We start from the raw sequence: 18,084 nt of genomic DNA, 5'->3' as shown, positions 1-18,084 counted from the left end.
ATTAATTGTCTGCTAATTGGTGCTGCCAGTTTGGATTATTTGTTGTTGTTTTTTTCATCACATTTGATAATTATTATCATTATTTTTACAATGTATATTTTAAATGTGATAAGCGATTTACTGAAAGAGTCAATACATTTCTGAGAGTGTCATTTATTAATTTTGTATATAATGGGTGATATAGGCCTAAGTTAAGTCTGTGAATGAGTCAGTCTAAATAAAATAACAATATAGTGAGTCAATAAGCCTACAATCTTACATCTTTACCAACTTTTGTTCATATCTACAAATATTTTTTTTATTCAATTTGATTTTAATTTCAAGATAATGTGCATTTTTATCTATAGTAATGGAAAATCAAACATAAAAAAAAATCAACGATGTATGTATGACTAACTGAAAAATCTGCATAAAAATTTCGGCCTTCAAGTTTTTAGTGTTTTTTTTTTTAAACTAACTAGAATCCCAAATAACATCCAATTCTTCTAAAAGCTATAAAAAGATCTGATATTGTTTCGAATATATTCGCCCAATAAAATTTTAGAATCATTAGGCTCTACATCACTAGAAAGTGATTGTACACATAAACGTGTAGACTTTCACCCAGATGTAGTGACCTATGGCTATAAACTTTATCTACAAATACGAACTTACACACAATACACTACTACACTACTATATATATAATAGAACACTAAACACTATTTATGTAAATGCCCATTTTTAAGTTTGTAAAATAATAATTTGTTTTTATAAAAAATCTGGCTATGCCTAGTACTCTAAACAAAATTATGACTAAAAATATTATGAACGTCGAGTCTCTAGATTCATCATCTTTGTGTGTCTGATAAACCCAGAGAATGAAGATATAGAATCTATATAGGCCCCCTATTATATAGAATCTAGCTCTAGTTGACTCTAGACTAGATCTAGGATAATTTCAAGTCTAGATGTTCAGCTTCATCTTACCTTGATCATGATGATTAATTTTAATCTGACTTCCTGACTTGTTAACTTAAAATTCGTCTTACTTAGCCCTTAGGCGCCTTAGCTTCTTCATATGTGAATCATGATGAATGGAAGTGCTTGGCTCACAGTGTCACAGATCGTTCTTTAAACTTTTTGAAGATCTACTTTATCTTTACTAACGACTCTTATCTATATCTAGTTTATATCCATATTAATATTTTATATGATAATAATAGACCTAGACTCTTATACTTATAATAAAGACAAAATTATAAGATCTAGAATCTGTATCTATAGTCTAGATCTATTCCCATTTGTGATTTATACACTACAGATTTAATGTTTCTGATGAGCAATACTACTATCTACAGCCATGCCCATTAACATAGGCCCTACTCATGTACTAGATCTAGCTCTTTTGATCACAACTCATATCTTGCCTAGATATAAACAACTGTACTAGATTGGACTAGACATTCTAATCGGTTCTATTTTCGTTTTTCATTATTCTCACATATTCTAGTAGGCAATAGGTACCAAATTGTGCTATTTATTCACTGTAGATCTAGATCTTAACTTTTCTCTTAACTACCAAAGAAGTACACAAAGGATGTTGAAAGGTACCCAAAGGGCTGTAATTGCTACCATTCAATGTGTGGAATCAAGTATTTACCCAGATACTGCCACAATATGCTCTTATTGTTTTCAAAGGAGTTTTCACACAGTGCCAGAAGCTGTATAAATACATTTAACAGTAAGTTTTTAAGTAATTAATCATTTATTTTTAAACGTTATGTAAGTCTATTTTAATTGTAAGAATCCATGTGCTATTTTATTTAAAGCTAACTTATAGGTGAATATTTACACAATATTGTTGTTATGTTGTAAATAAAACATATTATATTCCCTCCAGCCTGTGCAGGGTATTTCTAAAGTGATAATTTTCTCATGCAGGCCAATACCACTCTTTTGTTATCTAAGGTGTTTTCCTTCAAATTATACTTTCTTGCATAAGAATTAAATATATTATGCTACAATTCTCAATTAGAAGTACAGATTAACCAGTTATCTTGGTGAAAAAGGATGTCAGATGAGTTGAGAAAATGCTTAAAGAAAGTCTTGACATAATTCTTTGAACTAAGTCACTATAAATATTTTGGAGATTTTTTAAATTTAATTAGAATTTTATTATTGCTCACATTAAAAGCAATTGTTCTTTTCTTTTCCGCAGAAGTATATTTCAAGAAGAAATGATGCTTTCTTATTTCTAAGAGTTTATCAATAGGATGAATGCCACAAAACTCACTTGTTATGCCAGAAACTCTTCCTACGAAACTTCCAGTAAGTAAAAAAAAAAGTAAAGTTTCCCTTTCAGACCTTGTGATCGATAGGGCAGAAGATGTAAAGATCATCTGTTTCTGACCATTCTTTTGCCTACGGTTAACGAGGGTGTCATGTGGCCAGCACAGTGACCAACCGCCATTACTTTCCCCAACTAATGTCAGGTACCCATTAGAGCTGAGTGGACTCAGACTCAAATTAAAAATTCCAGTCTTCACCAGGATTTGAACCCCGGTCCCCGGTTCGGAAGCCAAGCGCTTTACCGCTAAGCCACCAGGCCTCCTTCCAGTAAGTAGGGCAGCTTAAAATTTAATACTTTTATCTTAGTGCAAAAAGAATAAAAGCTGTCTTCAAATTCTCCCTTTAAATTTGCAAAGATATGTTTATAATTTAATGTATGCAGTAAAAAATTATGTTTCAAACACTCAGTACAATATTCAATGACTCTCTTTATTTGGGTTACCTCAGCATGCTTGTGCAGAAAATTTCCTGAATTTTTTAAAAAATCTGTTCCCTTCACTTTCAAGTGCATTTAATCATTCATTAAATTTTCATAATATTACTGAATATAATGTCAAAGATTAAATATTGTTATTATTATACTATTCCTTTTTTTTGTAATATTTTAGTTTCATAATATGTTCCCATAGCATTTTTGTGTAAAACCTCTAATATACTTTACTATACTTCTAATATACTTTTTAAGGAACTGTTTTGTTAGATGTTTTCAGAATTGATTTTATCCGTAAAGGACTTGAACATATGGAAGTTTGGTACTATATGAAACTAAGATTGAATTGGTGACTTGTTATGAATTTAATGTATGTTGTTTCTATTCCATCAACAGTACTAGAATTCGTCCAGTGCCTGTGATCCTCTGAGTTGAAGGAGAATGTGCTCCATAATACCTGCTAGGAGCTTGCTGATAGCTGGAAGTTCATGAATACTATGTTGTCCTTGATTTGATGATTCTGAAAACTACCATTTCTGAAGACTTGAGCATTTTTGTAACGGAGGATGAAGTGACATTGTTATTTAAGAGAGTAGACGTAACAAAAGCTTGTGGACCGGACAAAATTAGTGGCAAGCTGATCAAGCTATGTGCGGAGCAAATTTCTTCTATCTTCTGTCATATCTTTAACCAGTCATTGCAAACGTGCGTAATTCCAAACATCTGGAAAACTTCAGAAATCATACCAGTGCCTAAGAAACCAAAAATAGATTGCTTAAATGATTTCCGCCCAGTAGCACTAACACCTATTGTTATGAAATGTTTTGAAAAATATATTCTTAAACAACTTGTAGCAAAAGTCAATAACAGCCTAGACCCTCACCAATTTGCATACAAAGCAGCTAGAGGAACTGAGGATGCCATTCTATTGCTTTTGGACCAGCTTTATAAGCATCTCGATATACCCAAAACATATGCACGAGTCCTCTTCGTAGATTTCTCCTCGGCTTTCAATACCATACAGCCACATCTAATGATAAACAAACTGAGTAACTTAAATGTAAGCCCTTACTTGCAAGCATGGGTTCTAAACTTTTTAACCCAACGGCCCCAGTATGTTAAAGTCAACAACACCAAATCATCAACTCGAGTACTATGTACGGGTGCTCCACAAGGTTGTGTACTTTCTCCTGTGCTATACACTCTTTACACTAATGACATAAGAAGCATCTATGACTCAGTTAAACTCATTAAATTCGCTGATGATACTGCCATAGTCGGTCTTATTTCAGGAGACGAAACTCAGTATCGAAGCTCGATAGAAGAGTTTACAAACTGGTGCACCGACAACTTTCTAGAACTGAATGTAACAAAAACTAAAGAACTTATAATAGATTTTAGAAAGAAAAAACAAACTATACGTGAACTGCAAATAAACACTACATCTATAGAACAAGTAAAGGCATATAAATATCTAGGCATTATCATCAACAACAAGCTTTCATGGGAAGACCACCTTGGAACTCTGACAAAGAAAACAGCCCAGCGACTCTTTTTTCTATACAAACTCAACAGTTTTAAATTAAATAAGAAGATCCTTGAGACATTTTACGGCGCGACTGTACAAAATCTGCTAACATACGGAATAAGTTGTTGGCAAGGCAACGCCTCATCTAAACTGTTGCAACGTCTAGAAAACATCATTAAAAAAGCATCAAAAATTACACTCACAACATTACCACATTTAAAGGAACTTTTTGAACAAACGTGCCTAAGAAAAATCGAAAAAATCTTGGAAGACAACGGCCACCCGCTCCATCAGAACTACGCCAGGTCGTCGCGAAGTGGGCGACTGCTGTCAATCAAAACAAGAACGGAGCGGTACAAAAACTCGTTCGTACCTCACTCGGTCAGACTCTATCACCGCCACTCATTGATCAGGGAACATGAAATGCACCAAGATACCTGTGTGTAGTCGCTGAATGAACTCTTTATGTTGTCTGTTGTATTTATGTGTATTTTTCTGTTGTGTTGTCTTTATATGAGAAACGAGTCCTTGTAATCACAACAAATTTCCGTAAGGATCAATAAAGCAGTCTTAGTCTTAGTCTTAGTCTTAGTCTTATTTCTATAATTTAAAAAAATCTTTTCAGGAAATATTGTGTTTATAATATTAAGAAAGTGAAGATAATAGTGTTCTTACTAATATTATTGACTTATTAAAATAGAAAGCACATCATTACCAATATTCACTTGTCAATAAATGTTAGCATTATTCAATTTTTAGTTACATGTTCAAACTATTAAATTTTATTATTTAAATTATAGCAACTTTCTCTTTCAGTCCAGCTTAAGATACATTCCTGTAAAAAGTCTATGATAATAAGTTAATGTCGATGTAGTATTGTTCAGACACTTACAAGTTTAATCATCTATACTTCACAAAAAAAAAGTGTTTGAATGGTTTTCATTTGTTTGTACATCAAATATGTATTAATATAATTATCATTTTTAGATGAAACATTAAATACTGAAGATGACCATTTCAATTTCTGATGTAGGCCTATTCTCATTTCATGAAATAAACAGAATATTATCTGAAATTTCATCCCTTCATGGTAACTGTAACTGGCTTCATAAAAAAATGGAGTGATGACTGGGTTGACTATACATTTTTGTATCAATAATGCATCAATGAATGTAACTTATACTGTTCTTTTCCTCATCTTGAAATGTGTGGACTGATAATTAGCTGTTGCATGATACTCTAAATGACAAATATCTTCTACTCATTACAATAGCATATTTCCATGCTGTTTGGCTAAGTGGAAGCAGATAAAATTTGTTCCTCTATTAGCTGTAAAATCTCGAAATTCATGAGCAGCTGAGAAAAAAAGAAAAGAAATTCAAACTAGTTTAGACATGTTATAAATATATATATTTGATAATTAAAAAATGTAAGACTACTTAATGTTACAACAATGGACAGCATCTTTAAAGTTGATTTCAATGCAATCACAAGAAATAATTTTTTCTCTACAATTAGGCCTGCTTTAATGATTTTTTTTTATGTAAATAAATTTTATGCATAGGATTAAATATAACATGTACTTAAGGAGATTTTTTACCTATTATTTCACAATTACAAGTAATTTAAAGTGATACATGTATTGATAACACAATGTTATTGGAGAAAGTAAAAAAAAATCTCACTTGTAGTAGATTCCCTTCAATTTGAAAGTTAGTGACAATCAAATCAGGTTTTTGGAAGTAGTATGCTCCTTAAGTAAAAAAAAAAAAAAAACAACGAAAAATGCATTATAAAAAGTTTTCACTTTAAATAAAATTTCTCTTGGGTGACTTGAGTAGAAAGTAATAGAAATATGAACTTCATTTAGCAATATGCTCACACTAAGCAGAAGTGGTTTTTACTAGTGAAAATTGTCTGTCCAAATAAGCTATTGAAACTACTGTTAGCTTCACATGATATGAACTGTAAAGTTTGACAGTTCTTCCTCTAAGACTTTTAGGTACCGGTATTATCTATCAAGAGCAGGGTAAAACAAGGATGGGTTTTGGCCATCAACACTATTCGGAATTGTTTTGTCTGTACTCTCATAGCGCCTATTGGAAGATGGAGTAGGCCCTATATATCCACAGTAGATCGGATGGAAGGCTTCTTAAACTGGCTTGACCAAAACGAGGAAACTGCATAACCTGATTATGGAACTGATGTTTGACGACGATGCTGCTCTCACTACCTTTCGCAGTAATTATTACAAAGGCTAGTCAATACTTCGACAGCTGCAGGTCAATAGTTCAGTCTTACAATAACTCTCACCAAGACAGAAAAAAGGGCATAAAAAGTCAACATCATCAAACTCCATTTGAGTGAGGGCTTGAGAGGCTCAAATCTTCTCTTGCAAAAGCCCTGGACAGAAACCCTGCTGTCTTGCGTAGTGCATACATGTCACCATACAGATCGAGAATTTTTGGTTCTGACCTGTTGAGACGGAGATCAGCAAGTCTGGGGCAGTCAAACAGAAAATGAGGCACGGGGGCACCAGGATTCGAAATTTGGCCATAGCCGTGAGAAACATGAGGCAACAGGACAGTGGCCTGTCCTGCACTGTGTTATAATAACTTGCCATAAAACATCACAGAATGTACTTTTTCTATTTTATCAACGACAGCATCTAATTGCCAAACATACTTTTCTTACATTTTTCAACTCGGAGAAAACTTTACATCTAGACTTATTACTTTTACTTTAGGCCTACACATAATATAGGACTTTTTTACAACTTATAAACGAAAGGTCATTTTAGCCTATTATAGTAAGAGCATATAGATCTAAATTTACCGGGTTATCCTTCTGAATAAGTCTTACTATTTGGTTATATATATATATATATATATATATATATATATATATATATATATATATATATATATATATATATATATATATATATATATATATATATATATAGGCTATGCTCTCACAAGAACCTCAATTCAATCAATGTCGTAAACAAGAAAATACACGAAATACAGGCTTGGCTAATTAGTCTATATTGGCTAAGAAAATCAGCTATAAAGCTTTACAGTTATAGATCTAAGTCAGAAATTGATTTGTGCACACTTACCTCTGTAACATCTTCTTTAACAATTCAGTTTCCATTCATGATTTGCTGTAAAAGTGGTGGTAAAAATCTTCGAGAATGGTTTCTTTATACGTAAAAAAAAAATCTACCGGAAGTCAATTTACCACGCAACCAAGGACGCCTCCGTGAACGGGACTTGTTTATTGAAAAATATAGGCTTAGTGCGTAGAGTTGGCAGTCCATGTAATATATAGTCTATGGTGCTAGCCTAGATCTAGTAGACCTACTAAATAATCATAAAAACTACTGAATTATTGTAACATACTTTTTATTACTTAAAGATGTATAGATCTAGACTATTTTCATGTTTAAATTACAATGAAATCAATGAGGTCATTATTGTAAACAACACACCCACGTGACTAAGAAGAGATCCGGAACTACCCCATTCTTCGAAAGAACATAAGTAACTTGTATGTCATTCGTTACTTATATAGCTGATAATTAAAATTGGTGCAGGATCCAAACTAAAATATGTGGTTTACCTTGAACTGATATACAAAAATAAATGTGATATTAAACAGGTAGATACCTTCTAAATTGCAAGGGAATCGAAAATAAACAGCGCAATAGTTTCCACTAGATTGAAGAGAAGTCTCCTTACCAAAATACCCACTCCATTGTAAGGTTTCCCTTTCAGACCTTGTGACCTATAGGGCAGATGATGTGAAGGCCCTCTGTTTCTATGGCCTGCGGTTAACGAGGGTGTCATGTGGCCAGCACAACGAATAACCGACCCCAATTAATGCCAGGTGCCCATTAGAGTTGGGTGGGCTCAGTGGGCTCAGGGGCGTCCTTTAAAATTAAATCTTCACAGAGGTTACAACCCGGCACACTTCGGTTCGGAAGCCAAGCGCTTTACCAATCGGCCCTATTGATCGTTTGTTAATACGAATGCATGGTTCACATTGTGTTGGTTTTATTATAACCTAGGCCAAACCTTCCGCAGAAAGACGTTGAAAGGCAGCGAACAAGGTTCGAGCACATGCCATATGGAAGGCAGTCCAGAGCGCATGCCACACCACCGGGTATGTCAGAAAATTGTAACTTTGCTTTTCTCTCAAAGTCGTCCCCCTCCACACACACACCTTTATTGTTTTCTTCAGAATCGAAGGTTAATGTCTTTCATGACCCCGTCGTGAACTCTAAACCGGAACTAGAAAACACGTCTCCGAGCAGACGACGTGCACTCTTAACAAAAATATATTACGCCTAATTGATAAACTCGCTTTGACGTGTACGATATGCAGGGCCTGTCTTAGGCCACTGCAACCTATGCGGCCGCAGTGGGCCCCGCACTTTCATAGGCCCCGCGCTAATTCTAGGTGTATAGTGTCAAATTAAACCATTATAACTTATATTACAGGTTTCCTGCAGCCTCCTGATTTTCCACGGGCTCATGGAAATCTCCCGTAAAAATAGACAAAATTATCATATTGGGATTTTATTCAATTACTTGAGGTCAACAATAGACGAAGATAGATTGAACAATTTAGCAATACTTGCTATTGCTTTTGAGCGTGATCTATGTAGGAAACAGAATTTTGGTGATATACTGTAGGACTTCGCCACACGCAAGGCTCGTAAAATTAATTTAATCGTGATATTGTGCATAGTTAATAATAAATAAAATGCAAAGACGAATTTATTTTTAATATGAAATCTTTATTTTCACTTATTATCCTTATCCCTACTCAGAAAGGGCCCCGCGACATCCACTTCGCATAGGGCCCCGCAATTGCTAGGACCGGCCCTGACGATACGAATACTTTGTGTTATGGCACGATTAGGAATTAAATTATTTGTTTCGGAAATAGGGGGAAGTTTTGACTTAGTGACGTGGCTAGTAAAAAACAAGAATAGGTTTTTGAGACAGAACGAAAGATCAGCAGACGTCAACAGACTACTTCCAGGACAACGTAGAGATAGGTGGCATTTTATGAACGTCTAGAGTTAGCTGACATTCGATGGTTCCCTTCATTGCTATTAAACTTGTTCGACAGCGTCGACTAACTTCTATTGATTGTTCTACATTTCGCCGGTGTTATTGGATTACGTTGAGTGTTACCTCCCTTTGGCTTATTTGCATTAGACACCGCGGAAGCGCCTAATACTTGTAAGGATGGCTGCCTGGTCGTGCGGTTTGCGCGCTGGACTGTCGTTCGGATTTATCGACGGTCGAGGGTTCAAACCCTGCCCGCTCCCATGCGGGAGGTTTGGACTAGGGAGTCAACTATCTTCAACTCTGAAGGAACATCCGAAACATGTAAAACATTTTACAAACAAAACAGCTTATTTGACCAGTACGATACCTGTACTTAAGGCATTTTTCGCACATATAACCCGCGGGTATACATGTTTACAATCGTATGGCACGGTGCATGGTATACGACGGTGCGGGGTTAACAAAATTTTACTTATAAACATAGCATAGCGAAACTATGGACTTACCGGTGGTGGTTGTTCCAAATCTCTAACCTACTTTGAATTAAGTCATGAACCTATGCGACAGTTACGCTGGGCAGGGCACGTATCCCGTATGGGAGACGAACGTATGCCAAAGGCAGTCTTTTTTGGTGAGCTAAAAGGTGGTCGACGTAACAGAGGCGCCCCACGGAAACGCTTCAAAGACCAGCTTAGGCGTCAACTTTCCTTGGCTGACATAGAAGAGAGCACCTGACTGCATGCGGCCTCAGAACGAGACAGGTGGAGGTCCTTCACGAAGGCCGCGGGATACACATTTGAGACCAAAAGAAAATCTGCTGCCGAGGACAAACGCAGACGGCGAAAAGAAAATCTAAATCGACCACATGCGGACAATGGTTATGCTTGCCCTGTGTGTGGCAAAATATGTAGATCACAGCTGGGACTGCGTAGCCACGGGAAATACTGCATTCCTTACTGATCTTCGGACTCGAAGACAAGCCTTATTATTATATAATACAGACGTTACTCAAAACAGAAGATGATTACGTCCTACTCGTCATGCATATTAACCAATGACTTAAATTCTGCCAAGTCACTGGTTTTCCTAGCTAGCTCAGGCAACCCATTTCATAGCACTTGGGAAAAAGGAGCATTTGTACAATTTGACCTAGCATATGGAACAAGGAATGTGCCTTAAAGGTGTTATATATGATAATATATATGCTTGCCCTGGATGTGGCAAAATATATAGGTCACAGCTGGGGTTGTGCAGCCACGGGAAATACTGCACTCCTCACTAATCTTCGGACTCGAAGACAAGCCTTATATGATAATAATCTCAGTGTCTTCCTATAAAAAGATGTAGGCCTAGATCTACATCTAGTAGGCCTACTAGCCTAGATCTAGTAGATCTAACCTACTAAATAATCATAATAGAATATGCATCCTCCGTTTGGGACCCCCAACTCAAGAAAACATTAAGAAACTGGAACAGACACAAAATAGAGCAGTGAGATTCATAACAAACGAATATTCACACTTGACTAGAGTAACACCTTTAGTAAAATCACTAAATTTAGAAAGCCTTCAGGATAGAAGACTCAAAGTAAAGTAGCAATTATACATAAAACACTGAACCATAATCTTCAAATACAAAAACAAAATTTGATAAAATACTCAGAGACACAAAAATAAAGGAACATTCCTCATCCCATATGCTAGGATAAATTTGTACAAAAAACTCCTTCTTCGCTAGTGCTATTAGAGCATGAAATGGGTTGCCTGAGCTAGCCAGGAAAAACAGTGACTTGGCAGAATATAAGTTATTGGTTGACTGCATGACGCGTAGAACGTAATCATCTTCTTTTTTGAAGTAACGTCTGTATCATATAAGATAAGATAATATATCTATTAGTGAATTATATCTACTAGATCAAGGCTAGTACTACATCTAGCCTTCTATATCTACATCTTTTCATAGGAAGACATTCCGATTATTGTCATGTATAAGACTTGTCATGTATAAGACTTGTCATGTATAAATAGGTCAGACTTTTTATTTCTTAAAGATGTCTAGATCTAGACAATTTCCATATTCCAATTACAATGAAATAAACGAGGTCATACATGTAAACAACAGTACCACGCGCAAGAAATACTGAACAACCCGTTCGCTGTGTGGTTCTGAAATGCACATTGAAAAGCTTTATTACATCTCATTATAAACCTCAAACAAACAAAAATTGTACCGATGCGACAGAGAATCTTTAATATCAGTAGCGGCCTTAAGGGGTGGCAAGTGGGGCAGTCGCCCCATGCCCCACGCCTGATCGGGGCCCCCGCGATCGGAGATTCCCTTGTTAGCTTCGAAAACCAGACCAGTTCTCTTAAACTAGGACTCGTTACTCAATATCTTTGGAAATCTTTCCAAGCATCTATATCAGGGGTTCTCAACCTGTGGGTCGTGACCCCCTTGGGAGTCGATTGATGATTTGCCAGGGGTCGCCAAAGACCATCGAAAAAATTGATTGTTTTTGTTTATTCTTCTATTGCTGTGTGTGTTTGCGGGGGGGGGGGGGTTGCGGCAGAGTGGAGGATTGTAAAAAGGGTCGCCGAGCATAAAAAGTTGAGAACCGCTGATCTATATCATATCAATTGCCATGTAAGCTCTTATCATGACATAAACTTCAGCAGCACGAGATTTCTGTACATCCCGTTAAGTGTGTGACTTTGTGGCTGGATTTAGCTCTGAGAATGTCAAATGGTAGCACAACGAATAACGTGATGCAAGAAACATTAGAAAAGTAAAACTGCTGTAGCGCGCAGTCTTAACAAAAATTCTAGCGATTGTACAGTACCTTGACGAAACCAACGGCACATTTCGTGGGAGAACAGAGAAACAAACGGTCAATTTTCAGGCTTCATTGAAATGCTGGCCGAGGTCAACCCAACCATGCAAGAACATCTTTCGACGAATTTAAGAACGCCGAGGCTCACGACCATTACATCAGGCATAGGATTAAAAAACGAACTTATGGACCTGATAGCATCAGAAGTAAAATGGAACACAATCGATAAAATCAAACTTGCTAAATATTTTCCCGTCATCCTTGACTGCACACCTGATGTTAGCCACAAAGAGCAGATGTCCCTTATATTGGGTTTTGTGGAAGTATCCGATCTAAAAGGTTAAGGTGCAGGAACACTTTATCAAATTTCTAGATGATAACGACGCAACAGGAAATGGTTTGTCAGAGGCTTCTCCCGTCGTGCTGGAGTACCTTGGTCTGCACATCGCCAATCGTCGTGGCCAGGGATACGACAATTGTGCAAACATGAAGGGAGAGCACCAAGGAGTTCAAGCGCACATTATTCGCATAACCAGTCAAGCCTTTTACTCCCCTTGCGGCATCCATAATCTTAACCTCCAGCGTGTTTAGCAGAAATATTATTATCTAGTTTGTTGATTGTTCAAGAAAAATATTTCTGCATCATTAGTTACGTTGATTAACCTTAAAAGGCAAAATCTTCCATGCAAAGCATTATGTAATGTAGTCCAACGGCTAATTGTAACCCTACAGGCAGTACAACAACTACTGCTTACGTAAGGTAATATGTTTTGTAACAGCAATAAGGCCTACAGCAGGGGTTCTCAGCCTGTGGGTCGCGACCTCTTTGGGGGTCGATTGACGATTTGCCAGGGGTCGCCTAAGACGATCCAAAATATGGATTGTTATTGACTCCTCTTCTATTGCTGTATGTGTGTGTGCGGGGAGGGGGGTCGCGGCAGAGTGGGGGTATTGTAAAAAGGGGTCGCCGATCATAAAAGGTTGAGAACCGCTGGCCTACAGCATCAGAGGCGGACGAGACGTTAGCGTGGTGTGGTACATAGTCCACCCTTGTGGCTTAGGGCCCCGCATAAGACACTCGCCCAGGGACCCGCGCAATGCTAAGGCCGCAGTAATCAATTGTGACAAAAAAAAACTGAAGTAAGTAAGCAAGTAAACTAATTTACCGATACGGTAATGTCAAACCGTATAGACTACAATACATGCAATGATTCCGCCATCAATGGCCAGTCTCACTAATGTCACTGTCCTCACTACAGTTAGTGAAACCATACAAAATTGCCTCATATTCTTGTCTTCTTCCAGTAAGCGAAGCGGCAGTTGGGTCATAAAGCGTGACCTCCCGTGACCCCGAAGGTGCCGCATAAATTAACTCATCATCATTATCGCCAGTCTCATAGCGTTCGCATTGTCATCGGAAAGCTGCCCTGTACTGTAGGCTCTGAATTAGCTTCAATAACCGTGAGCAGGTCAGCCTTCTTACAGTGGCGTAGCTAGGAACTCGTCATCATTTGGGGACCCGGGGGAGGGGGGGGGGGGCTTGACCTCTTTGGGGGGAGAGGGCTGCATTTATGTAATATTTAATATTTAATGTAAAAATAAACACTCATTTTGGGGCCCGGGATGTTTTCAAATTTTTCCCCTCCCTCCTCTCAGCCTAGCTATGCCTCTGGCTTCTTGAAACCTTTGCGAATAGTTTCATTGGTGATTTGCTGACACGTGACCAGAGCCCATTTGCATACTTTAATGTACGTTGCACGTCTTTGTGCGTCGGTAGTTTACTGTTTTAAACAAGGCAAAAGACAGGGAATAATGGAGAAAGACGGTTGACAAATCTTGCTTGGTGCCCCAACGGTCCAACAGACTAAGGGATAGGTAAGGTAAGGTAAGGTAAGGCAAGTTTACGGCAAGTCTATACAAGGGTGCGGGTCGTACGAATTTTTATTACTTATTTTGAAATGATGTGCGGGGTATACGCGTGCGCGGGGGAATATGGGGGTAAATACGGTAAACATCTAGATTTATTGCTCGGGCTTGGTGTCTCATCCATGAAGCCTAATATGTAGAAGTTGATTTCGGATTAAATACAAACATCCCATTTATATATGTATGTGGTAGACCCACGGGTTTCTAATCAAAAATAATTTCAAGTCAATTGCATTTATTTTTTATCTTTACAAAGTTTTTTACCAACTCACTCTGTCTGTCTGTCTGTCCCCATGCTCGGATCATGTTTGAAACTTTGCACAAGTATTCATTATTCCTAACAAAACATGAATCAACCAAAATGTTAATTAAATAGTGGTAAGTATTTTTTTAAATAAATAAATCGGAAATAAACCTTACAGTATTGATATATATGACTGTAAATGCGTAGTTCTTTCTCTCATAATTTGTTTACATTTAAGTATTTTTATATTTTGTTTGTATCTTTTCGTTAATGTGGCCCGTGATACGAGCGTCAGAAATGAAAATGCCCCTCAGTTCGTAGAGGGTTTGGCATCACTGGCTACTAACGTATACCTAACACGTGGGGCAACAAAGGTATGTGATGGTACTCCCGATGACCTGGCTAAGTCATTCTGACTAAATCTTTTACAAGTTCAGCTTCACAGAGAAAAAGGGTTTTGAATCACATTTAATTAGCATAAGCTAGTTTCGTTTCATCCCTTTATCAGGCGGGCTTGGGACCGTCTTTTAGTTGGGGAAAGTAAAGGCGGTTGGTGGTTTGCTGGCCACATGACACCCTGCTCGTTTTCTTTAATCATTGTCCAAAGAAACAGATAAACATTACATCATCTATAGACCCCCCCCCCCCAAACTGAGCCTCAAATAAGCCTACCTTTTAGCTCTTGTAGTCCCAGACAAAACAGAAATTTTAAAAGTGTCCCATTGTGCAACCATCGCGCGACAAATAGTATGTGTTCTGATTTGCAATGTGTAAGGAGTGCTTGAGTGTGTAACTCCTCCCTGATATCACCTGTGTAGCGTGTACCCAGCCTATACGATCTGAGTCACATGTCGTTTAGGTCAAAGTTCAGTCGTATAATTAAAACTCAAGTAGGCAGAAAATTTGTGGGTGAGATTAAAATAAATACCAATCTGTTTGATTATTTCTGTTCCTCGATGCCGTCAAACTGAAGTGCCTTCGTCACGTGGCTAAATGTCTGGTGTCAGTCAGAAGCACTGTCAGTGAACCTAGGCGTCTGATTGTGCAGACGTCAGAGGATAAAACACGCAGACGTGGCCAATTAAGGCTTTATGACTGCTGTTTCACCAGTGCCAACTATACATGATGGATCGTATAAGAAACTTTTTTTTAGGACAAGAAAAATATTTTTTAAAAATACTTATAAAAACAAAGCTTATATTAAATGTAATTGTATCAATTAGTTTGGATCAGTCATGTGACCTTCCGCGATGCCGACATGGACATAGAAATCTGTGCGATGGAAATATTTTTACCAATTGTTTTTGTTTAGCTTTTAGCTTTCTGAATGCGCTATGATCCTATCGCTTGTCTGGACCAGTTGTGAAAGGGGGAGGGAAGAAGGGGGTATCTTGGTGAAGGCTTTTAAAATAGTTCACCCAAGGCTCAAGATTCGGCAAGGGGACTAACTCAACTTGTACCACCACATCTGTCAAGTACGATTACTTTTCCTTGTTCAAGATACCAAACAAAATAATAAAGTTAATTTTTTGAAATTCTATGGACATTGCTTCAAAAAAAAAAAGAAAACAATTACTTCCTAGGCGAATGTATGTGGGTGTTAATCTAGTCATGCATGTTAATTAGAAACTCTAAGCCGTTGGTTTTCTGGGTAAAAAATTAAAACATTTTTTAATTCGCATGAAATGAAGATGCAATAGGCCTACGAGATACTCTCATTAGAGCACGAAACGAGTGTCCTGAAAGTTCAAATCTCTAATTAACATGAATGACTAAATTAGCACATGGATTAGGCCCAATAATAATAAGAAAAATAGGGCTCGTTTTCGAGTCCGAAGATTAATGAGGAATGCAGTATTTCCCGTGGCTACGCAGCCCCAGCTGTGACCTACATATTTTGTCACATCCAGGGCAAGCATAACCATTGTCCGCCGGTGGTCGATTAAGATTAGGCCCATACATAGCGTAATAGTCTTATTTTTATTGTATTTATTTAATTTGTTATTTTTATTGCAGTTTTGGAAGGAAAGTTCGCAATTTATAAAATAAGAAGATAATAAACATTATTATTATTATTATAGCAATCTTGGATAACTTTAAAAGGAGAAAAAAATGTCACAGATTATAAATACAACGTAACTTTCAAACTAGAAGTAGATCTAAGTGGTCTACAAGAAATATAATCACCTGATGTTCCACCCAGAACGTGAGGGAAAAAAACACATTTCCCCTTCAATGAAACACGTCTGCTGTTTCCAACTCAATAAAAATCAAATGGCACCATATCATTACGCCGGAGTGAGTGGTGAAGATAGGCCATCACACAAAGGAGAGCTTGCGCGGTGGGAAAAAAAGGGTTCGTCGTTACCAGTCGATAACAGACAATCGAAACAGGCAATCTCAAGTCCACACTCGCTTTCAGTACCCCCCACCCACCCGCACCTCCCCAAGACCAGGTAGATTGAGGGAAATAGTGCCGATAGCAGGTACCGCTCAATCGTAAGGTTTATATACCGAGGCGGGGTGGGTAGGGCCATGTTGAATGGGACATTTTTAAACATTAGCAAATGTTGCACTTGAGTTTTTATGCAACATACATGCTTAGGTCTATCAGTTTAACTCTTTCACTCCGTAATTATTATCCACGTTCTGATGGAGTTATTCATTTTTCTCATTTATGTTTCACTCCCCTGTTATGATTAAACTTCAATAACATTTTTGTATGTAATCAGGAAATGTTATATCAGGTATATAATTATAGAATTATGCATGCTCTGTTTATGTGACACAAATTAAAGTTTAAAATACCAAAAATTAATTTAACTTAATGGAGTCAGTTAGGAGGGAAGGAGTTAATACAACTTGTCAATTTTAATTAGACTATAAAACTCACTTGGTAATCTTTTTTTTTTTTTTTTGATAAAACCGATTCAAAGAAAAACAAGTATTCCGGCTTATTGTGACCAGTTTTGTTTTCTCAATTCCTACAAATAACTGGGGGAAAAAAATTGAAACAGTGAGTCTTATGTAATATATAAGCGTGCGTGCTTTGACTGTCAGGAACGTCAACCCTTAAAACTTTTGATCTTGCCGTCATGGGACTGGACTGCAAGGACAAAGCTGAACAGCCACCCCAGGGCACAATGGCCACAGTACAGTAATATGTTGACTGTTTGTGACATTGTATGTCTTCTCTTATTTTCAATTTCTTGAAAGTGCAACAGCCCCTGGAGAGTACATATGCCCAACCTGTAACCGCAGCTTAGTATCAAGGATTGGCCTCTTTAGTCACACAAGAAGTTGCAAAGGGAAAAGATCATCTCTTCAGACGTAAAATGCCACAGATCTTTGGTGCACACCCCGTTCATCTTTGATTTCAGAATCGAAGATATTTCCTTACAATTTGATTTGTACTATATAGGACAACATTCCTCTATTATTATTATGTTAGAAATGAACGAGTAGTCATTCTCTGGCGCTTCCAGGGTCGAGTTTCGCTAAAGAGAAACAAAATTCATCGTAGTCCCTTTAACAGTTTCCACTGAGGAATTTTCTGGTTGTGTGGCAGGTCTGCAGCAGTACCGCCCTCTGACAGGCAACGAGGATGTTCCTAGGAATGTTAAGGGCCTTGAAGGTGTCTGTGAGGTCAGTTGTTATTATCCACTCGGTTGATATAACAATGGGGTATATTATTATTATTATTATTGTTAT

General features: G+C 37.3%; 1 protein-coding gene and 1 long non-coding RNA gene across 4 annotated transcripts in view; one reads left to right on the top strand and one right to left on the bottom strand.

The window, feature by feature from the left end:
- Positions 1-18,084, bottom strand: part of LOC106071481 (uncharacterized) — a 34,964-nt gene that overhangs the window by 9,182 nt on the left and 7,698 nt on the right. The window contains exon 1 of one of the 3 annotated variants that reach the window (XM_013231602.2): positions 16,561-16,730. The exons of 1 other annotated variant lie outside the window; for it this stretch is intronic. The gene's annotated coding sequence lies outside the window, so the exon portion shown is untranslated. Of the gene's footprint in view, positions 1-15,045; positions 15,089-16,560; positions 16,731-18,084 lie in introns of those variants that run through there. One more of the 3 variants, XM_013231601.2, reaches the window with a different exon arrangement.
- Positions 1,255-3,309, top strand: LOC129922121 (uncharacterized). The gene is made up of 3 exons (XR_008774110.1): positions 1,255-1,723; positions 2,201-2,310; positions 3,158-3,309. It is a non-coding gene; the product is annotated as an uncharacterized LOC129922121 (long non-coding RNA).

This window comes from Biomphalaria glabrata, chromosome 12 (assembly GCF_947242115.1).
Source record: "Biomphalaria glabrata chromosome 12, xgBioGlab47.1, whole genome shotgun sequence".
Classification (NCBI taxonomy): Eukaryota; Metazoa; Mollusca; class Gastropoda; family Planorbidae; genus Biomphalaria; species Biomphalaria glabrata.
This window is presented reverse-complemented; position numbering and strand designations above follow the sequence as displayed.